The 26,362-nt window shown below is 43.5% G+C and overlaps 1 long non-coding RNA gene across 6 annotated transcripts; it reads left to right on the forward strand.

The window, feature by feature from the left end:
- Positions 1-25,575, forward strand: LOC310675841. Of its 6 annotated transcripts, XR_014510221.1 has the most exons (7): positions 252-554; positions 1,145-1,222; positions 9,021-9,105; positions 9,977-10,149; positions 23,309-23,455; positions 24,280-24,338; positions 25,216-25,575. It is a non-coding gene; the product is annotated as an uncharacterized lncRNA (long non-coding RNA). The 6 variants fall into 6 exon arrangements; XR_014510219.1 differs by lacking the exons at positions 252-554; positions 23,309-23,455; positions 24,280-24,338; positions 25,216-25,575 and adding exons at positions 1-187; positions 15,575-15,779; XR_014510220.1 differs by lacking the exons at positions 23,309-23,455; positions 24,280-24,338; positions 25,216-25,575 and adding an exon at positions 15,575-15,779 and having other exon boundaries at positions 247-313.
- Positions 25,576-26,362: the final 787 nt, after the last annotated feature.

A 26,362-nucleotide genomic window follows, 5' to 3' on the forward strand; every position in this document is an offset into this window, starting at 1 on the left:
TCTTGGACAGCTGAGAAGCAGTCTCTCTCTCACACACACACAAATAAAAAGCAGCAAAACCCCTGAGAGGCAGCAACCTGACGACTGCCATTTTGTTTTCCCCACAGCACACCTGACTGACACACCAAGGATGCTGTGTGCCTGTGCCAGGCCTGGTCCTTCATGCTTAAAAAACATAATTCAAGTGGTAAAAAATAAAGCTTCACATAATTATATCTGAAATCCTCACAACAGGTTCATGAGGACCATTGCAGGTAGAAGGCTGAGGCTAAAAGAATAATGGGGTGTTTCGAGCCACCAAGCAAATTTGCTGGTGAGATTTAACCGCTTGATTTTCCAGCTTACACTTTCCAGCTTGTACTAAACCTCACCACCTCATAAAGACAGGGTCCACTTCATTCTGTATGTGTGGGTAAAATTTGGTTCATCAGTGATACGGGAAAGAAAACACTTGCAAGTCCTAATAACCTCAAACCCATTTAAATGGGTGTGAGGTTTTGAAAGAGGTGAATGGCTTGTCCTACGGTGCCGGCCCTACCATTAGGCAGCGTGAGGTGATGGAGGTGGAAAACTGTGCACCCCCCCTGCACCCCCAAGCTAGCTTGCTGCTGTTTGATGCAGTGAAGGCTGCTGTCCTGTCAGCAGTGTTGAAGTAAATTGAACTGCTGGTCCAGTGAGCTTTTGTATATTGAACGGAGGAGGCTGCCACCTGTGCCTCAGGCAGCAAAATGTCTTGGGCTGGCTGAAGTTACAGCTGGAAACCCATGCAGTTCACTCTCATGTTGTGAGGCTTTAAATCGTCCTGGGCTGGCAGCTTCCAGCCCAGAGCTTGTGGCAAAATGACAGAAACCACTCCTGCCTCTGAACCCCTAGTGACCTTGAACTTGGTTCCTTTTAAAATGCAACCTCAGGGTAGCCAACAACATTCCCCTCCTCCTTAATAATAAGTAGTGAAAACTGAATGGCACTAAGAATATGTCTGCTTGTATGTATGATCGTTGCTAGGTAAATGTACAATACAAGTCATGGATGCCTGCACACTCTCACTGGAAGTTAGCAATTCATTATTTCTGCGCATAAACACCATTATAATGTACAAGAACACCATAAATCTCTCCCTTTCCCTCTCTCTCTCTCTGACCAGGACGTATAAGTGTCAAAGTTCTGCACCAGGTGACCTGTTTATTCACCCTGATTTGCTTGCTCCAAAGTTTATGAGAAGGTTAGACAATGTCCGGTCTTTATTTGTTGTCATTTGTTTGCAGTGAGGTTATAAAACGCTGAGGATTCATCCTGATTTGCTTACAGCAATTTTATATGCCTTCCCCCTTAATCATTTGATCTTCCCACTCTTTTCAATGTATTCCCGAACTGCAAAAAGTCTATTTTTTAAAGCGGATTTGTTGCAACATAGCACTTTAATCATGCAAACCTATATTTCTAGTATGTGCTTAAATTTCTTCTGCAAAATGCCAACAGTCTGGAGGCAGCCTAAATGAATATCTAAGTCAGTGGTTCCCAAAAACCTACCCACTTGCATGGATCACTTGAAAATTGCTAATGGGCTATGCAGACTATCTAATGATTATTCTGCCTGTGCTGCATGCTGTTTGATTTGTAGTTGTCCTTTTTTTGGCTTATTTTATTTCTTACATTGTGTTTTATTGTATTATAATTTGCACCTCATAGATTTCATATTGTAACACAATAGAATATGATTTAAGAAAGAAAAGATGCAATAAAATAAAATAAAAATATCAACATGAATATTCAGGCATGCTGCAGACCACCTGAATGAAACTTGTGGTTCACTGGTGGTCTCCTGATCTTCAGAGACTTTCTTGAAGATCTTGGGAACTCCTGATCTTTTGATCTGCATGTGCATAGAATGGGCACCTAGCTCTCATTTGGCATAGTTAAACGTGTGAGAGTTCAGCCTATTGTGTACAGAAACGTGAGTCTGAACATATGGAAGTCAGAGGTAAAGGTAGCAAACCAATTTAGTGCTTATGTGGGTCTTCTAAATAGTTTGAGATGCAAATTAAATCGTATGCCCCTAGACATTATGAATGTGATGCTACTTCTAAAAGCATTCTCAGCCCACCAGTACATTACTCTGTACTCTTAGGATAATCAGGAATGTCAATGCTAGCCCACTGTGGCTGGTGTTCTGACATAGGTCTTCCGAAAACAAGGGGTGGTGAATAGTGTCTTGATCTCTCCCTCCCACCTCCGCCCATCTTTCCTTGGCTTGATGTGTCTCTTGTACTTAAGAACCGACTGAAGAGAACAAAGAGAAAAGTAGAGAAAACCCAAACCTATGGTGCCCCTTGAGTTTTCATTGAGGATGAGTGAAGCAGAGCTATCTCATGTTTACATGTTTTCAAGCACTGTATACACTCAAGTTGTTTCAAGCTACTGCTACCTGCTGTTATTTGCCATGTGGCAGTGCGGAATAGCCCTATAATAAATTTTTTTTTTAATGTACATGTAGCTTCAACATTTATGATAACATATTTAGTTCTTTGACTGTATGATTCAAAAGTACCTAGATGGAGATAGGGTTACAAGTTTGCTGCATTTATTGCATGAAGGAACTGATCCATAAATATATCAACAGTGTTTCCCAGTTGTTGTATGAAAGATCTTGATGGATAATTTTTTTCCCTTTTATAACAAATTTATTTTCTTTGATGAGATGAGATATTACACTCCATTTTAACTTGGATTTTATGATATACTAACAGGGCAAGGGGTTAGAAACCCCCACTGTGTAAACTATTAACAGCTGTTCGTTTTTTTACTTGTCTACAGGTTTCAAACAAATAAGGCCAAGAAGGCAAGCTATGGTTAAACGTAGAATACTTTGCAAAATGAAGCAAGGCCACTTTAGCATTGGACCTCATTAGAGGGGTCATCGTGTTCATTGCTTATGTAGGCCAAACTCATGACTTATGAATAGTCATGCAATTGTTTCATGAATATTCAGCAACAGCAATAATAAACTAGAGCAAACTAGTACGGTTCATCTTAAAACAGATACGGGTATGGGAAACAGTACAACAAACCCATCATTGCCTGTGGTGTTCACGTTCATTTCTTTTGCCCCATCATGGCTGCTGGTCAAATAGCTTTTGCAGGTTTAAGAAGCATTACAAAAGCCTACCTAACCTGTTTGATCAGATATGATAGCTGGGGCAAAGTAAATTAATGGATACATCGCTAACAATGAACATACTCTCTTCAGCTCTCTGAAATACTATTTTGCTCTCCCAGTTTAATTTACTGCTCTTCCTCAAAGTTCAGCTTTGCTTCCCACACAACTTGTTCCTTACTAACTGCTATGAAAACTTGTTTCGCTCCCCCTCTTTCTCTTTCACATTGACTTCAGAATAAATTTTCACGCAATAGCAGGAGCTTTCTCCTGCTCAACCTGGAAACACCAGGGATTGAACCAGAGACTGAGTACAAAACAAATGTTCTGTCACCGAGGTCTACAGGTCTGTTGGCCTGTCCTTTTGAAAGTATGCAGAAGGCTGCTGTACTGGGTAGGAAAAAATACCTCCTTTGCCAGCACGGCATGATCTATCCTTTCATAGCCAGCTTGCCCTGATGTGTTGGCTTGCGATAGTAGCATAGAAAGAAACTGTGCATTCCTATCGAATTTGTACACCAAGCCAATACATGTAAGACATCCCTATGAAGACAATTTTAGGTGACCTCAAGTGGCAACTTTATCTTGCGCAGCACCATTTGACTGCAGTGCCTGCATGTGGAGAGTGAATGACTCTAATGCCATATCTACACTACACTACACTACACTACACTACACTACACTACACTATACTGGTAGTACTTCAGTTTGATTGCTGTGGCCTTTATTTCTCTCCCACAAAGAAATTGGGCTATTGTAGTTTGGTGAAAGGGACGCGGGGGGTGGTGCTGTGGGTTAAACCACAGAGCCTAGGGCTTGCCGATCAGAAGGTCGGCAGCTACGGGGTGAGCTCCCGTTGCTCAGTCCCAGCTCCTGCCAACCTAGCAGTTCGAAAGCACGTCAAAGTGCAAGTAGATAAATAGGTACCGCTCCGGCGGGAAGGTAAATGGCGTTTCCGTGTGCTGTTCTGGTTCGCCAGAAGCGGCTTAGTCATGCTGGCCACATGACCCGGAAGCTTGTATGCCGGCTCCCTCAGCCAGTAAAGCAAGATGAGCGCCGCAACCCCAGAGTCGGCCACGACTGGACCTAATGGTCAGGGGTCCCTTTATCTTAGTTTGGTGAAGGTGCTGGGTCTATTAGAGATCATTATCCCCCTCCTCACAGACCTGCAGTTCCCAAGATTCCATGTGGAGGAGCAATAATATCAAGCCAGCTTAAGATATGCCCTGAGACTATGAAAATGTAGTGTTTAGCCTATTAGCCTAATAAAACACTCGGGCTTTAGCCATTTCAATGTCCGTTTACTCTGTATGTTTTTGTGTTGGTGATGTATACCATATTTGTTTTAGCTAAATAATATACCAGATTTTGTCCCCCAAAATGTATTTCTTTGGCTGGCAGTTTTCCAGCTTCTTTCCTTTCCATTTATTTAGCATAATAAGTTTTGAAATTATTAAACTCACACGATAAGGTAGCTAGATTCATACAGCACGCTGAAATGCAGAAACCTTGATAGAATCCCACATTTAAAATCATGTTTCCGAGGAAACAGGACTTTTTGTAAGTAACTATTTCCAAATTCCTTTATGCATATGAGTTGCTCCCTACCCTCAGTGCCTCACTCACATTGATTGCTCACATGTTTGATATGCCAACTAGCTGCTTTCTTGCACAACACAAAACAAGTATGTCTATTTTAAATCAGAAATGTTGGTGGCTACGTCAGTTAGTTAGTTAGTTAGTTAGTTAGTTCATTAAATTTGTCAGTCACTTTACCTTGCTTAGGGCAACACAAAGCAACTTGCAACCCAACAAACAGACAACAAACCCCACGTAAATACATTGAAAGCAAGAGGAAAGAGAAATACAGTAAAAGCATCCCACCGGTCAGATCACAGTGAAACATGGGATGCTGGTGTAAACTGTAGGTGGTAGTTACGGGTACAAGGTGTGTGGGGGGGTGCGGGGGTCAGTTTAAAAACCATTGCACAAGACTTTCAGAGTTAGGAATAGTTTTCACTTCTTTTGCTCCAATTCACAAGAGAGAATCTTCTTAATAATGCATTTCAGAATTATCAAAAAAATCTACCACCCTCCGACATTTCCAATTCTCCTGCCACCCGACAGGACAAAAAGTCTGCATTTTAGTGAGGATGCTGTGCTTGATGCAGTGCAGTAAAAGGTTGAAGGTAAATCTCCCAACAGTGTACTCTTAGCATCAAGCCAGCCCATTGTTCACAGCCACCTAGCAAATCTGCGTGATCTGAAATAAAAGTGAATGCTATGAAGAGCACTGCAGGGCACGGATGTCCAGATTCATAGCCCAAGCTTCCTTTTCCGCTGCAGAGTAATTCTGCTGCCAGGGAAAGAATTTTTGACTAAAAATAGAAAGAAGTGAAGGATTCTCTGTTGTTCTGAGATGGCACCACCTCTGTATAGAGGTTGGCACCAGCCATATCCAACCCCTTGCAAGGCCAGGATCTTTACACCAAAGCAAGTGTGTGGTAGGAGGGGCAAGGGAGGAATGTTTGGCTTGAACAATTGTCCAAACTGTTGTGAGAAGTTGTAGCCCTTCAATTATGTAATATAATTTATTTGGAGAGAGTCTCCCCCATGTCTCCCTCTTACTTACTTGCTTGCTTGCTTGCTTGCTTACACACACACACACACACACACACACACACACAGAGAGAGAGAGAGAGAGAGAGAGAGAGAGAGAGCTCTCCATATCACCATAGTTTCCTTGCTAGAAATGCCAAGTTTCGGTGTGATATATATATATATATATAGTCTGCAGAAGAAACAAATTACTATGCACTACAAAACAGAACTGGCATTTCAAATTTAAAACAGATGACATCAGCATTACACATGGAACCAGACACCATCAAATCATATGCCACCTCATAAATATTCAAGCTGGTGGGGCAAAAGAAATGTAAAGTGCATGGCTGGCCAACAGGGCTCTCCAGGGACCGGGAGCAGGGCGGAGGGAGATTCCTTTCTTGGAGGCTTTTAAATAATGCATGTATGCAGTCCATTCTGAGTAGCCTATAGGGAGGCAACTCAGCAGCGTCTGCAGATTTCTTTCGGGCTCTGCATTACACTGTGGTTTATGAGAATGGAGCAAATGAAACCTAGCGATGGTTCTTAGCGTAGGATAGAAATGACCACTGTTGGATATTGTTGGTCTCCTGCTCCCATCAGGCCCAGGGCAGCCTGTCCAAAGATCAGGGAAGATGGGAGCTGGAGTTCAGCATCGTTTGGAGAGCCACGGTTTTCCCGTTCCTTATTTCGTGGAGTCCATAAAGCAATGTGTGAAAACATGAGGAAAGGCCTAATAGCGGCATAGGCACCCCCAGGCACCATTTTTATTGCACATTTGCGATGATTTGTTCTCATGATGCTTTCGGAGTGGTCACATGTGACCCAGTTTTCAATACAGTTTGTGCCTTCAAATGTTTTGGGGTCAAATTGCTTCATTTCCAATCAGTGCATATCCCATAGCAGGGGTCAGCAACCTTTTTCAGCTATGGGCCGGTCCACTGTCCCTCAGCCCATGTGGTAGGCCGGACTATATTTTGGGGGGGGGAAATGAACAAATTCCTATGCCCCACAAATAACCCAGAGATGCATTTTAAATAAAAGGACACATTCTATTCATGTAAAAACACACTGATTCCCGGACTGTCCGCGGGCCAGACTGAGAAGGCGATTGGGCCTCATCTGGCCCCTGGGCCTTAGTTTGCCTACCCCTGCCCTATAGCACTCTGCTGAAATCCTGTAAATTTCCAAACCACAAATGCTCTGGTTTATTTTTGAAATGCTTTCTGTGGTGGGAAAACAGGGACCTTCAGTCCTTGCGACTGCTTCATTGGGGCAAGACCTGCTGCCGTGACCACTAGGACTGAGCTGTTTTGTTTCCTTGAGTAATGAGTTGACGACACTAACATAAGGTATTTTACTTCTGACCTTTGCCTGACTCCACCTCTGGACAGCAGGTCAGCTCCATGCTTCTCCCCCACCACACTGGTCATTACAGGAGTTGCTGTGAACCCTGAGAATGTCAAATCAGAAGTAAGTCTGACTGAATTCAGCAGGACTTACTCCAAGATTTCAGCCTTACATATAAATAATAAGCACTACCCCAATGCACAGCCTTTGTATGGGTAAGATTCCATTCATATCCTACTCTTAAATAGATCTCCCATCTAGCGGCTGATTAATGTCAACCATGACAGGACAGGATTTGGTCCCTGACAATTCACTGGGGCCTCCTAGCGACATTCTTGTCTAGACTGCAGGGCAATGTCTGAGGGTGCTGAAGTCCAGGAAACAATTTGGGAAAGGCAACTGAATAGCAGAGAAACAGGGTGCAGGAACAAAGGTATTTCTGAAATAATACCACTTAGAAGTAGAAAGGAAATTCCTGTGCGTGATGTGGATATAAATCTAAAGTTTGCGGTATCCAAACTAGATCACAGCATGCCTTTGGAAAGGGTCCATAGACGGGCAGCCGTTGTCAGAACCATCTGTTATTACTGAATGCCTCATCATTCACAAAACAATTGAGCATCCAAAGATGCTGAATCTTCAATTTCACTTTACATTCCCTGGAATTTTTCTAACCTTAGGTATCCCCTCTCTCTTTAATTTTGCTATGAGTTCATCAAATGTTTGCTCGGATTCTTGAAGGTAGGAAAGGAAATGAGCTCAGACAAGGCTCACAGCAGCATTAATTCGCCACGTGTTGCATGGGCAACAGGGAAAATGAACTCATTGCACAGAGAAGATATGCAGAACATTAAAAAGGAAAGATATGAAACGCTCTGTTTTGTTTTGCGCTCTGCAGAAAGCCTTTTCTGAACCTTTCCAAATCCTTCTATAATGAGACAGATATGTAACAATAATGAAAACACTGGGTTTTCACACTCAATCCCCCAAATCCTAAAGGGTGGGCACTTTTGGCTGCTCACACTCAGGGACATTGGTTGGGGAGGACAAGGCATTCCTGTGAGAGACTTTGTGGGTTTTAATGAGTATTTCCTTGGCTCCTTTTAAGATCTGTGGAAATCCTAGCCTGCCAGGAGCTAAGGGTGTTCAGGTGCCTTCATGGCTTAACATGAGGTTCTGTCTGTGACTGTTCTCTACAAATTCAAGCTGTACAGACTCTCAAGCTCAAGTGTAATTGCAAAGGGGGAAAGAAAGATAGCAGCCTGATCTGTAGGGTTTCATGTGCACATGTTGTTAGACATTCCCTAATCCCCTAGGCAGAAAAAAATAATCTAGGGGCAGTGCTACTCAGTTTGCCATCCTTTTGCAGGATCTGTCTGCCAGATGGACAGGCATCTGACTGACACAGTTTCCAGTACCCTTTCAACAAAATTCTCCAGTATCCCTAGCTGCTGCTGAGATGATAGACTTCTTCAGATGGGAGAAGGAAACATCTATTTTCCAGTATATGATTACTGCAAAGCTCTCTGCTTTGCCATATAGTAGCTATCTGAAACCTTTTCCACCTAGCACCGCTAACTACAGAAAGAGATTTTTTCAAAATAAAAGATGTTCACCCTAATTATATGCATGTATACTTGGAGGAATGTCTTACTTAGCCCCAAGTAATAGGAATGCATAGGATGACAGCCTTTGTTTATCTTAAAACAAGAACACTATCCTATGCAGTGCATATTTCAGTTTTTCCAAATTTGGGTCGGTACCTGGCTCATGTTCCAATAATGTATTGGGTTTGGCTGTGTTTAAATCTATTTTTGCTCTGTCCTTTCTTTTTCTTTTTTTCTTTTCTTTTCTTTTCTTTCTTTCTTTCTTTTTTTTCTTTTCTTTTTTCTTTTTTCTTTTTGCAACACAGGGTCTTCACTTCTGCTTTGTGCCAGTAGAGGATTTTTCAAAAAACAAACACAGCTCCTGGGAAGCCTCTGCAGATTCCTCCCAAAGTGCGTAATGGAAACAGGTGAAGTGTAAACAACACGCTCACCCACTTGTCTCGTTCCTCTTAGAATATTCCAACAATGTCTTTATTTAGTGACAGTTTGAGAGATGCTTACAAATAAGTAGCTAAAGATTTTCCTATGGGTGAGAGTTTTCAAATACATAAAATAAATAATCTGGGACCGGGCGGGGGGCAGGGGAGAATTCTTAAGATTGTGATCAAAAATATTTTGGGCAAAAACAGCACTATGTACTGGAAATAGTTGGATTAAATTTAGTACATTCGTTTTTAAGAAATGGATACCTGACAACCAGAAAAATCTAAAAACAGAACCGTGATATACAGCAGTGAGATATTTAGGCATTTCCTTCAAATAAGATATAATAACCATATAATTTAGCTTCAGGTGCATGTTGTGCTTCCAAATAATGTAGTTGCAGTGTTTCTAATCAACGCCCACCCATCTCATTATTTTCCTTTTACTATGCTTGCCATACGTCAGAAAAAATCCGGACATGACCTAGTTTGTGGGTGTAAAAATGGCGTCCGGATGGATGGCTACGCGATGGGAAAAGCAGTGGAAATAGCTCAAGAAGCTTAAAATCACAGTTTTGGTGGGTTTTCTTTAAAAAAGCATGTTGCGGGTGTCAGGAATTTTATTCCACCTATTCACCAAAGTTGTTTCCAGCCCATGGGCCAAATGTGATTGCTTGGACTCTACCCAGGCCACACCCCATCCTTAGCCACACCCCCTACCAGCCCTGCTTTGCATTTTCCTTGCCTGGCTGAAATATGTCCTTGAACTCTGGTAATGACTTTTGCTTGTTTGGATGGAGGGTAGAGAGACAATTGCTACTGGTTTTTTGTATCCCCAGTGAGGCCATGACTGACTCCAGTTATGAAGGCTGCTGCTGAAGATGCCAGAAACCATCTTGCTATGGATCCTGAACGATTTGGCCCCTGCCCTCTGTTTGGCTCCTTCCCACACAGCCTTGGAGGGTGGCACCCTGACTGACTCCAGCTGCAAAGGTTGCTTCTGCGGCTCAAGGTGAGAGGCCAGAGAGATTTGGTTTGGAGATGATTATTTTTGCTGCTAGCTGGACTATATTCTTGGGTTTTCATTATTAGGATTTACTATAATCAGTGGGTTATTTAATTTTATGGTATTATTGTATCACTAATATTCGGGGCTTTTTTTCACGGGGTACTCAAGGGCACCTTTTTTTGTTAAAAAGTGTGGCACTTACTGTAACAACTTCATGGTGAATACTGGCACCTATTTTTCTAGGGGAAAAACACTGCTGCTACTACCACTGCTACTACTATTAATTACCCACCCTTCACCCTCAGGTCCCATGAATGTGAGACATTCTTTTAGGGAATTGTTTATATGACTATTTAAATTTTGTTAAGGTTTGTAGTTCATAGGGAGTTGTAATCCATAAATATTTTGTTGTTGTGATCCACTTTGAACATGGTTTGAGCTTGGAAAGGTAAAGGTAAAGGGACCCCTGACTATTAGGTTCAGTCGTGATCGACTCTGGGGTTGCGGCGCTCATCTTGCTTTATTGGCCAAGGGAGCCGGCATACAGCTTCCGGGTCATGTGGCCAGCATGACTAAGCCGCTTCTGGCGAACCAGAGCAGCACATGGAAATGCCATTTACCTTCCCACTGGAGTGGTACCTATTTATCTACTTGCACTTTGACGTGCTTTCGAACTGCTAGGTTGGCAGGAGCAGGAACCAGGCAACGGGAGCTCACCCCATCACAGGGATTCGAACCGCCGACCTTCCAATCGGCAAGTCCTAGGCTCTGTGGTTTAACCCACAGCGCCACCCGTGTCCCTTGAGCTTGGAAAAGCAGCATACAAATAAATGATGGTGATGATTTCCAGTTCAAAATATCTCAGGCATGGAAAGGGCTTGGAAAGATTCTCTTTCTTTAACCTTAGGCTGGATTTGGTCCATGGGCCACTGGCTCTCTACTTCCTCCAGTCATTCTTTCCCGAGGGCTTTCCATTGCCTTTCTTACACACCTGCTTCTCCTGCTTCTAAAAGCATTTGCTTAAATCACTGATAAGGACTAGGTACTTGATTAGGTATTTCTTCCAAAGTTCCCATTTAGGCAGAAGACAATGGATAAGCAAACACTTTTTTTAAAAAAAAAAGCTTTTAACCCCCCCCCCCCTTCTCCTAATATGCTCATCCTTCATTCTGCAAAACCTTTTGGAATCAAATGATTGGCAGCTACAAGGCCACTGCTTTGCATTTTAAAACCAATCTTTGTCTTTTAATTAAGGCCTGTTGTAAGAAATGTCTTTCCTTTTCCACCCCGCCTGAACACCCCACCTTTAATGTAAACATCCTATTTTATTCATCCACAAGGCTCTTCTTATTTGATGTATGGTTTAATTATGCCTCCAGTCACTCACTCTTAGAGAGAGAAAGGGAATGGAAATTAGTTCTAATTATGCTTGCTGCTTATATCATTTTTGTTCTTCAAGATGAAACTGCCAGCCTCTATTATTTGGCGTTTTCTCTGAAATAAATAGCATGAGATGAATTAGCTAATTGTTATTTTTTCACATGAAATATATATATATACATTTTGAATCGCTTTTCAAATGTGCAGTGCTTTGTCACAATAAATAGCCTTCACACTTAGGACATAGTAGCTTGTGTTAATGGACTTCTGTGCTGTTGGTGCATCTCCCACTTTGCAACTGTCTGTGAGTGGCAGACATGTTTCGTATCTTCACAGAAGGTTCAACAAACGTTTCTACAACCCCCAGAGTTCTTCTTTTAAAACCAGCTGCTGGGAAACTCGAAGTGTTCAAATTGTGATTTACTGGTTCTTTATAGGTTTAGCATGTAGTTTATTACTTTTGGGGATCCCATTTGGACAGCTAAGCTTTATATCTGCATGGTAGCAGAGTTGTGAATTGCCCAGAACCAAAAAGCCAGTTCTCCATCTAACAACCAAAATATGTGTTGTTAACTGTTTAGTTCTGCCTTTGAGTCAGGGGTGGTTTTTTGGTTTTTTGTCAGTGTGAGGGGCCTGACAATTGGGGGTAGTAGGCTTTAACCTGTTACTCACACATCCTGGTTGTCATGGTCTGGTTCACGGGCGATCGAAGTCTCGGCAGGGGACGTCAGGACGGGGGGGCAAGATGGCGGGGTGGGAGCAGGAATGGGGGTCCAGAAGCCAGGAAGCCAAGAGTCTGAGGGTCCGAGGGTCAGGAAGCAAGGAGTCACGAAGTTAGGGGTCCGAGGATCAAGAAGCAAGGAGTCACGAAGTCAAGGGGCCGAGGATCGAGAAGCAAGGAGTCACGAAGTCAAGGGGCCAAGGATCGAGAAGCAGGGAGTCACAAAGCCGAGGTTCAAGGATCAGGAAGCAAGAAGCCAAACGCAGCAAGGCAGGAAGCGTGTTGCTGTGGCAAAGAGTTGAAGGGAAATGCTGACCTTATATCCCTTCCCAGCTCTTGCCACCAGGTGAAGAAGAAGAAGAGTTTGGATTTGATATCCCGCCTTTCACTCCCTTTAAGGAGTCTCAAAGCGGCTAACATTCTCCTTTCCCTTCCTCCCCCACAACAAACACTCTGTGAGGTGAGTGGGGCTGAGAGACTTCAAAGGTCACCCGGCAGCTGCATGTGGAGGAGCGGAGACGCGAACCCGGTTCACCAGATTACGAGTCTACTGCTCTTAACCACTACACCACACTGGTGCTGTGAGTTACCAATCTTAGGAAGGCCCCAGTCCTCTAAAGTCCTATTGGTCACAGGGCCTGGCTCCTGTACACACACCTGACACTGGTGGTCCAAGGTGGCTGTTCCCCCCACCCCACAGGAGGGAAGGTCATTGAATTAGGATCACAACAAGTGGCAAAGGGTTAACACCACTGCCCTCTAGCCACCATACTAGAGTCCAAGGCAGGGCTGAAATTGCAGGACTATGGCTCTGAGTAATCAACTTGCTCCTAGAGAGGCTGTAACCAGACTGAGCCTTTTGGGCTGATCAGGTGCTGATTCTCTCCAGGCTGCTAGAGCATAGGGGAAAACCAGAATCACAACAGCAATGGATACTAGAGATGGGGTACCCTTTCCTCCCCACACCCTGAATCTCCCCCCAATAATAAATGACTGGATCTCTTTGAACTGCTCCAAGACTACCTGAAGACTGGAGGAGTGATGCTTTGCAGAGAGTGTTAGAATTGACTGAGGAATTTGAATGTTCTGATACAAGTATTGGATCTCTGAGTGACCAGGACCATTCTTAGACCATTCTGCCACAGGCGATGCAAACTGGATTTTGAGGTCTCAAATTATGTGGTGACCAGTAGACAGACTAACTCCATATGAAAAACAAGAGAGAAATAATGATTCACTGATGCATGTAAGCACCAGTAAATAATTATCCTTTTTTCACTTTATGAAACTCTGTTTTTGCCTCACTCGGTACAAGTCATCTGCTCATAATCTGATATACAATTACACTTTGCAGTGGTAAATATCACACACATCATTCCTTGGTAGTGGGAGTTTAATTTCCCCATCTCTTTAACTAAAATTGAAAGCTCATAAGGAACTAAAGTGCACTGCAAGGAAAGAACTAGGTATCACTCAGGAGTGAACTTTGCAATTCTCCGCTCTTCAGAGCCATTTGGCAAAATACGGTCTGAGTCATCTACAACTAGAATTGCTTTTTTTCCGTGATGGGGGAAGTGGCGGACAAATTTACAAGCTGTGAATTAACTTTTCTAACTGAATGTTATGGACGCTGTCCTCACCTCAGGCTGCAGTGTGATTACTGGGCCTGATTTTTTTAATAAAAAAAACTAACAGTGAAAATTATAAAAATAGCATCTATAAGGATGAGCCAACTTATTAGATTCCCCTTGGAGGGAAAATAAGTTTTCTATCTCCAATCCAGAATTTTGCATCTTCATTTCCTTGAGTTGCCTCAGGTTTTATTGGCATCGATCAATTGCTACATGACTTTTATTATGTTAATTAGCGCTAATCATGTGTGTGGTAATATAAAGCTGCCTTGCACTCACCCAGTGCTGTCTTCTTATTTATTTATTGCATTTATATCACACCTTTTCATCTAAGGAGCTCAAGGTGGTATACATGCCCCCCCCCCATTTAATCCTCACAACAACCCTGTGAAGTAGGTTAAGCTGAGAGGCAGTGACTGGCCCAAGGACACCCAATGGGGCCAAGTTGGTATTTGAGCCCTGGTCTCCCTGGTCCTAGGGACGTGGATGGCGCTGTGGGTTAAACCACAGAGTCTAGGACTTGCCGATCAGAAGGTCGGTGGTTCAAATCCCCGCAATGGGGTGAGCTCCCATTGCTCAGTCCTTGCTCCTGCCAACCAAGCAGTTTGAAAGCACGTCAAAGTGCAAGTAGATAAATAGGTACCGCTCTGGCGGGAAGGTAAATAGCATTTCCGTGCACTGCTTGGGTTCACCAAAAGCGGCTTAGTCATGCTGGCCACATGACCCGGAAGCTGTACGCCGGCTCCCTCGGCCAATAAAGCGAGATGAGCGCCGCAACCCCAGAGTCGGTCACAACTGGACCTAATGGTCAGGGGTCCCTTTACCTTTACCTTTTACTCCCTGGTCCTAATCATTGTACCATACTGGCTCTCTTACTGGTAACAACTCTCTAGGGTCTGAGACAAAAGTCTTTCCTCTCACCTACAGACCTTTTAACCGTACCTCGAGTTACAGTCCCTCCCAGTTGATATGCACCTAGTACCACAACCATGACTTCCACCATGATTTTCTACCTAAAGCTCTTGCTAGAACCACATCTCCCGTAGTCCTCTGCACCATGGCACACTGTTAACCAGTGTTCTCCCAACATGCCTTTCGACTGCTCCTGCTACCACCTATTTGTTGGAAAGGAAAGAGAGTGACGAGCGAGTGTATTTGAAGGGGTTGATATTTGGGGGGTTGGGGATGTGGGAGGGGAGCTGCAAATCCTTCTCTGGCTCAGACTGAAATCCAAACCAGAAGAGAACTTTGGGGGCTCATAAAACTTACCTCTTGTTTTGAGGCAGGCTTTATGAGTCTTCAGTGTTCATATCTGAGTCTGGCTTGGCAGAATTTTGCAGCATCTCCAGCTCAGATATTGGCTAAGTGCTCATTCCTTTTTGCAATTAGAAAGAGAGAGAAAATGAACACTTAGGACAGTTTCAGGTCTCAAAACTCCTAAAGGTCACCCTTTTGAATATATTGGTAAAGTTTCTAAATCCTTCAGTTACAGCACAAAACCCATGAGGATGTCTGGCCCAGTCATTCTGTCCAATTGATTTTAGTGAGCTTTCTAAAGTGCATGTTTTCTCCAGCTCATGTTTCAATTTGTTGTTCACCTCATGGCCCTCTTGACACCATATAAACTCCGCACAAACACTGTCATCATTAAATGTAATCTCTTTCTCCATTATTCAAGGCCCTATTTATCTTGCAGCCCCAGAGAGACCAGCCAGGATGAATTAATGCTAACAGCTCTAAATCTGCAGATAATCTCTAGGGTTATTTTACCATACACAGTTCCTAGAAAGGTCCTTGTCAACCAGTTGCTGCTCAGCTCCAGGTCTGGAAATCATCACAATTCAGAGCACGTTCTTCGAAACATTAATCATTGTTTGTTTTTAATAAACCTAGTCACAAAATTGGTTTTGATTCTTATGCATTGCTAGAAATTTCAGCGAATGAACCAGGAAAAACTGACTGTGTGCAAAGGTATTTGATTCCATAACTCCTTCATAGCAACTCCCCTGTGAGGAAAAGGTGGGAGGAGTTTTTAGTTTAGAGGAAAGGCAAGTAAGATGTGACATGATAGAAATTTGTAAAATTATGCATTGTGTGGATCGAGAACCCGCCCGCCCCAACACTAGAACCAGTGAAGCTGAAAGTTGGAAGATTCGGGACAGGTAAAATAAATTACTTCTCAACGCAGCACATAGTTAAACCATGAAACTTGCACTAATTTGGTTAGTTACTCTGTGCAGGCTCCAAGGCCTCATCAAGAATAAAGTTTTTCATATCATTAACTCAGTTTGAAGTGAGTTCCTACATGAATGGCGGAAGACAAAACAGGGCCAGAGTCAAAAATAGACAGGTAGCAGCACGCTACAAGGTCACCTCTTTCCAGTCTCTTCTTTTGCATCTTCCTTCCACTCAATCTCTTTTCCTTCCTTCCTTCCTTCCTTCCTTCCTTCCTTCCTATATAAAATGAAGTGCTGGTACTCAAATCTTGATAAATGTGGTGTGGGTGCCAACACAAAATGGGTGCCACAAGCAGCAAAAAAGAGGTGCTAGCACCCAAGGCATTTTGGCACCAGAGGTGAACCACAAAATGACTCCCCCGCACCATAGGAAAACGGATGAGGAAAGATTTGCTTTGGGAACAATGTGGGGAAGGGGTTGGCCAAATCAACCTTACTGAATGATTGAAGTGTGAATCAAAGGTAGTGGGTAGGGAGGGGCTCACAGAACCATGCCGGGCAGGTGCAGGGCCCAGGAGACCACAGAGGTCAGCCCTCCCCATTTCCTCCTAGGGGTGGGAGCAAGGCCATCTTAAGCATATGTGGCACCAGGGTGCAAAGATCCGACCAGCGCCCTAGATTGCCCAGAGTTGTCAACCTTTTTTAGGGAGAGAACCCCCAAAGTTGTTGACCTTTTTTTAAGGAAACAGTTTACCTTTAGAACAGTTGGGGGATGCAGGGACTCACAGCGGCATACAAATGTGGGTGCAGGTTCCATGCTGGGGGGGGGGCAAAATGTTGGGTGGCACAGTCGCCGTGCTGTCCGCCTGCTACCAGCTGTCGGTGCGCGGTGGATCCTGTCCGGAGATGTTTCCTCTGCTGCTGCTTGCATTCCCCGTCGTTCTGCGCTGGCACCCCACGTTGGGCAGCGCTGAGAGCGTGTGCCAACAGCAGAAAAGCCAGCAAAGGAATCCGCAGCTCGGAGCATGCAACAGGACGTTACACGGGGCTCTGGGTGCAGTGCTGAAACAGTTAGCCCCATGCAGCTGGGGCAAGAGCTGACAGCCGAGCGGAGCGGAGCCCGTTGGAGTGCTACAGGCTCTTCTGCTGCAGGCAGCTCGGCGCAAGTCCAGGGGCAAACACTGGAGTCCAGGGAAGAGCTGCCCATAGCAGAAGAGCCTCTGGCGCTACAGAGGACTCCGCTCCACTCGGTGCTCTTCCCTGGACTCCAACGCTTGGCCCCGGACTCTGAGCCTGGCACCCCTGAGAGCCCGGCGCCTGGGTGCCGTGCACCCCTAGATGGCCCTGGGTGGAAGGAGACCCTGTTTGCCAAAAGGCTGCTGTAGAGGCTGCATGGGGGGGTGCTTAGGAGGCATCAGATCCATGCTGCAGCCATTGCTGCTACAGCAGCAGCAGGCAACAATTCCTTGGAGGCTGGATCTACTGCCACTGCGGATCTTGCCGCCCAAGGCAGTTGCAGTTGCCTTCCCTTGCCATGTGGGTGGGCCGGCCCTGGATGATACTCTGTACCAGTGAGTACTGTCACAAAAAAAGCCCTTGCATAAATCTATGTATTTATTAGAGAACAATTATTTTCATGTCAAAGAGGACACACACACCACCACTGTCTTAAGCAGGTATCAGAGCATAACCCCCAATTTGAAAGGCCTTCCTTTTATTAGGTACTCCAACAACCTACTAAGTACTGTGAAGGATCAAAATTCTATGCTCACGCCACATCTCCCTTTCTTTATAACCCAAACAGATGTCTAACATTACAGCTCCCATTAAGTGCAAGTTTTCAAAACGACACTTAACTGCATCGCTGTCTCCATTAACCATTTGGGTGGAAAATGTCAGAAGAGCCACTCTGGCACATTTTTTCTAGCACTAAAAAAAAAAGCATTATCCCCTTTTTGTGTTATTCTTGGACCTCTTTGCTAATAAAACTCCTTCCCAATCTTGGTGGAGTCCTTGAGAAGGCAGAGATGGTCTGTTTCTAATTGTTTTCTTATTGTTGGCTTTCAACATCACATCTTTTCTGCTGATGTCTGCCTCAAAATCCCTTCCGAGGGAATATAGTGTTTCTTCCATGAGATGGTGATCAGACTTCATGGCAGGATGTTTATCTGAAGGGGGAAAATGTTTTGATCTGTAGCTGTCATCTTAGGTTGGATCTTGCGTGCGTTAATTTGGATACAGTTTGGTTTGATGGGTTATTTTACACGGTTTTTATCATGTGTTATTATAATAAGGAGACATTTTACTAATGGCCATTGTTTTCCCACCTTTTCAATTAGATTCAAGTCTTAAGCGTTATGTGTTCAGCAATGCATATTACTTGAACAATTCACATTTTAACATGGTGTAAGGAATTCCTAATTCACTGTTGTGACATTTGCTGTTTTCCGTTCATGCGATATGTCCCAATGGCATTGAATGTGTAGTTTTTGCATATGAAGAAAATTGGCAGGATATTTTCTAATGAAAAGGGGCAATCCCTGCATAGCTGGTACAGCCATGGTCTAGGAGTGCTCCTGGTTCCATCTCTGTCACAAGAGGACCATGTGATCTCAGTGTCTCTGAGTGTCTTTTACCAACTTTGGCTGGCAATACAGCTTCTGCCATTCTGGACCAGGTTACTTCCAGGTTGGACTACTGCGATTTAGTCTACATGGGGCTGCCCCATAGCTTGGCCTAGAAGCTGCAGTACAAAATGCCCTGGCTTCCACTGTTCACTGGGGCAGACTATCACCATCATGTAACGCGGCTGCTGAAATAATGGAACTAGCTGCCAATTAGCTACGAGACTAAGTTCAAGGTATTGGTACCTGTAATTACTTTGTGTGGTCAGAGTAATATTGAAGTACTTACATTTTTGATTGAACGATTCCAGACTATATGCTGCAAATATGTCATTCAGATCTGATATTTTTGGTGCGCGTGCCTGGCATGTTAACTTCTACACAATCCTGTTTTCTCAGCATGGATATTAATTGCTGTTCTGCCACTTGTTATCCATACCAGTGGACTAAGTTTGACTGCATGTATCCTTCCTGAGAGATTTTGTTATTGTTGTTGTTCCTCCCCAAGTCACTCCTCTCCTGCCCTTTTCTGTTTTAGGCATGGGCTCATCATTATTATACAGCTCCCGGTGAATTCTGAAGACGCACCTCTTTACTGTGGCTTTTGACACTTGGGGTGTATATTTTTAGGACCCACCTTATTTTGTGATTGCAAGGTGTTTTTAAAAGTTTTTAATATTGTGTTTTAATGCTATAATCTGCCCCCGGTACCTTAGAATGAACGACGGGTAATTAATAAAAATAATGTCCTATACAGCTTAGAACCAGGATGCCTATATATTGTCTCATCAATTATAAACCCAACTGAGCAATGCACTCTGCATTGCTGGAGATACCATCTCGTCAGGAGCTCCTTTCTGTATAATATAGTAATAATAATAATTTTATTATTTATACCCCCCTATCTGGCTGGGTTTCCCCAGCCACTCTGGGCAGCCCCCAACAGAAAACTAAAAACAGAATAAAACTTCAGACATTAAAAACTTCCATAAACAGGGCTGCCTTCAGATGTCTTCTAAAAGTCAGATAGTTGTTTATTTCCTTGACAACTGATGGGAGGGCGTTCCACAAGGCGGGTGCCACTACCAAGAAGGCATTCTGTGTGATTCCCTGTTACTTCACTTCTCGCAGTGAGGGAACCGGCAGAATGCCCTTGGCACTGTACCTCAGTGTCCGGGCTGAATGATGGGGGTGGAGATGCTCCTTCAGGTATTCTGGGCCAAGGCCATTTAGGGCTTTAAAGATCAGCACCTACCCAGCGGCGGAGCATATGCCAGTGCTGCCCAGGGTGGGCTGGCTCACAAGGGGTGCGGGGTACGGAGGGTGCCTTCCCAAGCACGGAATAGCCGCTTGGGTGCATGGAGCGGCGTGCTCTTCAGCCGGGATGGAGCAAGCTGCCCATGGGGGCAGAGTGAGCCATCAATGGTGGACATTTGGCGCGCTGACCACCTGCGACTGCCAAATGTCACCCCCCCAGCAAAGATACCCGAGGCAGGCCACCCCCACCACACACCCCTTCCTCTACCCCCGTACCTACCCTTCATATCTTTGTTCCATTACATTTCTGGAAAGCGCCTTCTCTGTTGCCATTTCAGCTTCCTTTTTCAGCCAACCTTTTAAGTGGATAGGTTGTTTTTTTAACCACCGTATGTATCTGTACAGTGGTACCTTGGGTTACATACGCTTCAGGTTACATACACTTCAGGTTACAGCCTCCGCTAACCCAGAAATATTACCTCATGTTAAGAACTTTGCTTCAGGATGAGAACAGAAATTGTGCTCCGGCAGCGCGGCAGCAGCAGGAGGCCCCAGGTTGCTTCAGGTTAAGAACAGTTTCAGGTTAAGAACGGACCTCCGGAACGAATTAAGTACTTAACCTGAGGTACCACTGTATTTGATTTGAAATAGTTTGTATTACGGATTTTTAGAATCGTCTTTATTAAATTGTTTCATATATGTCTGATCTTTTACTGTAAAATCACTTGGAGATGTCTTATAGGAAGTGATTCATAAATGGAAAAATGCTACCAAGAAGAAAATAGGGGCGCCGGGGGACGAGACAGAAATGTAGTTTTTCACCTTCCCTTTAGCCATGAATCAGGCTTGCCAGAATGGATCACTTCTATTGGTAGCTCTGCCTGTGGTAATGTCCAATATGCAATTCCTTAGAAGGAAGCTTTAAAAAATGAACATCCATATCCAATGTCATCAGCCGAGTTCTGCAATGTGCATAGCTTGAGAGATTTTTTTCTTCAGACATCTGTAAACAATACATTAATACTCTAAGGCACAAGAGTGGAACTGTATTTATCCTAAATATTCAGGAAAACAAAATGAGAGGTTCAAAATCAGATCTAGGGATATGAATTAACTGTATGAAGCACACAGCACTCCAACCACTGTGTTCCTATCATCTGCCCACTAGGCATAGCTGTCAATTTACAGATTTGAAAATAAGGGACCAGCAGCCTCGAAAATAAGGGATTAGCAGCCAAAATAAGGGATCGACAATTACTTTGATGAAATACATATTTTGTTGGGTGTAAATGGCTTTAGATACTTATTAGGTTCATAAATTACCATATAGCATATATTCAACACAAAAAAACGGCAACAATTTGTTGTTGACAAAGGACAGCTGGACATAGAAAGGGCCCCATTACCTTCAGTAGCTTATTTAAGGGACATCATCAATAGGGGACTGCAGCGGGACATCGCGCTGGAATAAGGGACTGTCCCGCCAAATAAGGGATGCTTGACAGCTATGCCACTAGGATCTAAATGTCTTATTTGTGTTATCTGCCCCTTTCACCACTACAGAGAACATTTATTGATTCAAACTTGATGTATAAAGAATATAAAGAATGCTGTATGCACACAGTGATGCTGTAACATGCACTTCCTGTTTCCCCCCACCAAAGAATGATGATCCTCAATGGTGGATTCCATTCCAATCCTCAGTTGGTGCTTTATCCTTCCACAGAGAACATGGCATCCTATAGATGTCAACAGCTGAATGCTTGAATTCCAGTCCTTGTTATCCCCATATCTGATCACCAACTATTGCACCTTGCACAACACACACACAGTCCTGCCTATCAAGAAGCTGATGTCACTGGTGTGGTCTGTCATGATATCTCAGTGAGGGGAGGGATGAAAGGAATCTTTGGAATGCGTTGTCCAACCTCAGAACAGCAAAACTCCATAAAGGGATTTCATTGTTTTTCCTTCTGAAAATATGCCTGCTAACTTTAAACAGGGAGGAGGAGGAGAAACCAACTACAAGCCTTACTAAGAAGGACCCAATATTAATTATGATTTTACTCCTTGGCTCTTAAACATTGTGATGAGATCACTAGCCAGAGAATAATCAGTTTTCCAGATGTGCAACCAATAGTTCTGGCTTTTTAAGATACATATTAATATATCTTATTTAAATAGCTATGCCCATTGGAGGTTTCAGCAAGTAATAAAATACGTGTTTGGAGATGCGTGTTTATTTTAATAATAGACGAGCAATACTTGTTACTTCATTTTGGAAATAATTGTTGCGATTAATCCACAGCCGTGCTTCTACATTTAGAGGAGCCTACCAAAAAAAACGAAGGGAAGATGGTCGAATAAGGAATATGCTCTGAACAAATGAATTCCACAACATGTATTGAATCTGGATAAAGCATCTGATTAGATCATGATTTATTTCATGGGTTGAAAGAGAAAGCATTCCAAGTATTTTTAGTGTTTTGTGGGTCCAAGATCCCACAAGTACTTAATATGGCCTTCTTATTTGCTAGAACAGGAATGGCTTAGGAGGGGAGATCAGTGATATATCACTACAGTAAGTAAGGGAATGCTGAATGGTATAAACAAAACATTATCAGGCGTATTTGACCAATGGGCCTGTCTAATAAATTATTATTTGGCAAATGTCTTATAAACATAGGTCTTAATGTCTTCAGGTCACATCTTTATGGCTGCATTTTTAGCCATATCAGTTGTCAACGAAGAGTGTTTGGCTCTGTTTTTTGTTTTAAATATTAAAGGCCATCTGGAAGTGACTGTATATGTGTATGTATGTGTACACACACACACACACACAAACACACACACACATTCACAACCTGCAGCGGTAATTTTTCTTGCTTGGCTTCTACCCCCATCAGGTAGGAACATCATAAACTTGCATTTATTAATTTTTGAGTGGAATATTTCCGTCAGTGCAATGCAAATGGGCTGCTGTCTCATCCTGAATACTGTTGCATGCCACCCCAGTCTCCAAGAGGTTCAAGATTCCAGGGATTCCAGGCACTTACCTAGGGTTTGGTTTCCTCAGAATGAGGTACAAGCAGAGACTGTGCTGTCCTTATGATATATGGTTTATTTACACATATATAGAATCTGAGCCTACGATGGAGCAGCGCACAGCATTAACACCCCAAGTAGGTCTTGCTTCTCCCATAGCCACTGCCTTGGATTAAAGCAGAAATCAAGCATGGCGCCCGCTCACTCTGGCTTCCACCTGCTTCTAGGCCAGCTTTCTCTTTCTGGCTTCTGCCTGCAGCCTGCTTTTAGCCCAGCTCACAAAGACACACAAAACTCTGGCTTTTGTCCTTCAAACTACAGTACCAGGCATGAACCATACTTAGGCCATTACCAAGAAGTTGTCCTGGCTGTTCCAGCAATTGAATTCTTGGTGGATCTAGGAATTTGGAGATACTCAGGCATACAGCCTAGCCCCAGCCCAACTCTCAACACTACATTCAGACAAGAAAAAAGGTAAATGAGTCTGAAAAGATGCCACTTCAACTGTACTCTGCTTAAATTTTGCAATTTGTGGGTGTAGCAGATGCTTGTTGGCTGCAGATGTGAAGGTGGGCTTCCACATAGGAATTTTCCTTACTGGATTGGGGTAATAGCCTGACACTCAAGCAGCGACTTTTAAAATAGTCATACTAGTCAGGTAAGGGAGCAAAACCTTCGGGTGTTTGTGCACAGCCAGGAAAAATGAGGAAACATCAGTCATGATTCTCTCATGTGGTTTCTTGATGCTGACTCGCTACCATCAGGAGGTGGCAGCTCTGAAGATGGGAAGACAGGAAACGTGGGGAATGACTGAGATACAGTTTGTACCTCAGAAATTGAGTTCGGAAATAATGTGTCCCTGCCGTCATTCCACAGGGGTCACAGAACTCATCTGTTTCAGGTGGCCTTTGCCAGCAGTCATGGTCTGCTGCACTGTGGATTAACTTGCTCAATTACTCTTCGCTACACCTCCAACGTACCCAGTCGACAATATGGCGAGGCATCCAGTGTGAAGCCAGTCACAGACTTGCACCTTTATAGGCCTTACCATTCTGAGAAAGCTATCAGGAAATAGAGAGCCTGGACTAAGACCACAGCCAGGAAGCTGCAGGGTTAAGGGCTCCAAACACCTTTAAAGCAAAGGCAATGTTAACATGTGATTTTATTATATATATTTATTTTTAAATTGCTTTTTTTTAATGTGCCAACTTGTTTTTACTGTTTGCTTTTATTGGCTTTGGAACTGGAAATGTAGCAAACATCTGGTAAAATCCTGTGCTGTCCTTCCTTGACAGGAGATTTGAAGGTTCCATCATGAGGGAAATAAATGACAACAAATAGACAGATATGAAATTTAGTCAATACAGTGGTACCTCGGTTTAAGTACTTAATTCGTTCCGGAGGTCTGTTCTTAACCTGAAACTGTTCTTAACCTGAAGCACCACTTTAGCTAATGGGGCCTCCTGCTGTCGCCGCACCGCCGAAGCCCGATTTCTGTTCTTATCCTGAAGCAAAGTTCTTAACCTGAAGCACTCTTTCTGGGTTAGCAGAGTGTGTAACCTGAAGCATATGTAACTTGAAGTGTATGTAACCCAAGGTACCACCGTAGTCACTAGGATGCAAACCTTCCCAAGCAAATGGCACAAAACCCCATACAGTGGTACCTCGGGTTACACACGCTTCAGGTTACATACGCTTCAGGTTACAGACTCTGCTATCCCAGAAATATTACCTTGGGTTAAGAACTTTGCTTCAGGATAAGAACAGAAATCATGCTCCGGCGGCGTGGCGGCAGCAGGAGGCCCCATTAGCTAAAGTGGTGCTTCAGGTTAAGAACAGTTTCAGGTTAAGAACAGACCTCCAGAACGAATTAAGTTCGTAACCCGAGGTACCACTGTAATTCAAGTTATAGGAGAAGCAATGTTCAGCCAATGTGCTATGGTTGTTACTGTGTTGTGTTGGGGAGGCTTCAGTTTGCTCAGCCACACTCAGTCAGAAAGCTGGGTGATCATGAGTATTTTGGGGGGAGTGAGATGAGACAAACCCATGTATACTGCCTTGAGATTCTTGGAGAAAGTCTATACATGTAACAAATCGTATACAGACATGAGATTTACCAGCTCTGGGATGTTGAGACAGCAGGATATGGAGTTCAATACTTATTCCTGGTTTTGCATGTTCTTGTTGTTCTCAATATGCCTTTTTCTTCCACACTTTTGCAGTGCTGAACTGAGCACTTTCTGTCCTCTGCTTTAGGGATCTAAACCTGCAGGACCCTCGTTTGATGTGCCTCTTCACAATTGTTAAAATGGGTGTCTGTCAGCAGACATGCCCCATCTGGATGCAGGCAGGATTTAATACTTGAATATTATCTCCCATCAGCATCAGAGAGAATTATGCCCATAAATCCCTCTATAGCATTAAGACACCAAAGTGCGTTATTGAGATCTCAGCATGCCACATGACGCCTGCAATGCCAGGAAATCAAGATTAACGGGGAAGCCATTCCACTCATCTATAGCAAATCAACATAAACGAATGCCGTTTCACAGCAGAGCCGAGTATTAAATATTTACCTGGAGGCATAAACACAATTTGAATATTTGCTTTAATTAGCTTATAAATTTGATAAGTCAGAATATGCCATGTTTGTGACAGCCACAACCTAAAACGGTTTTCGTACGGTGTGGGTTTCAGCAAATTGCAAATTTATACCGAAGGTTACACCTTATCAATTCTATTTGTTAATTTGAAACTTTATGCAAGACCACAAAGTCACTAAAAGCTAGACAAGAATTTAGTAGTTGCAGGGAACTGCTAGATCTGCCGGCAACTGCTAGCCCTGTGCACAAGCAGTTGCTGTACCATGGAAATGCCAGCATTATGCAGTTGTTGTATAATAATAATAATAATAATAATAATAATAATAATAATAATAATAAATTTATTTATTTATTTATACCCCGCCCATCTGGCTGGGCCTCTCTAGCCACTCTGGGCAGCTCCCAACAGAATATTAAAAACACAATAAAACATTAAACATTAAAAGCTTCATTAAACATGGCTGCCTTCAGATGTCTTCTAAAACACAGATGTTTATTTCCTTGACAACTGATGGGAGGGCTTTCCACAGAGCAGAGAAGGCCCTCTGCCTGGTTCCCTGTAACCTCACTTCGTGCAGTGAGGGAACCTCTAGAAGGCCCTCAGAGCTGGACCTCAGTGTCTGGGCAGAATGATGGGGGTGGAGATGCTTCTTCAGGTAATTGCAGTTAGAGAGAGCAGCCCAGTAATTGTGCATATGGCATACTCTCCAACACTTTGAAGCCCAAATCCAGGACGCCATTTTAACAGATGCCATCTTCCAATAGCTGCCATTTTATA

The sequence above is a fragment of the Podarcis tiliguerta genome, assembly GCF_965153285.1.
Source record: "Podarcis tiliguerta genome assembly, chromosome: 4".
In the NCBI taxonomy this organism is placed as follows: Eukaryota; Metazoa; Chordata; class Lepidosauria; order Squamata; family Lacertidae; genus Podarcis; species Podarcis tiliguerta.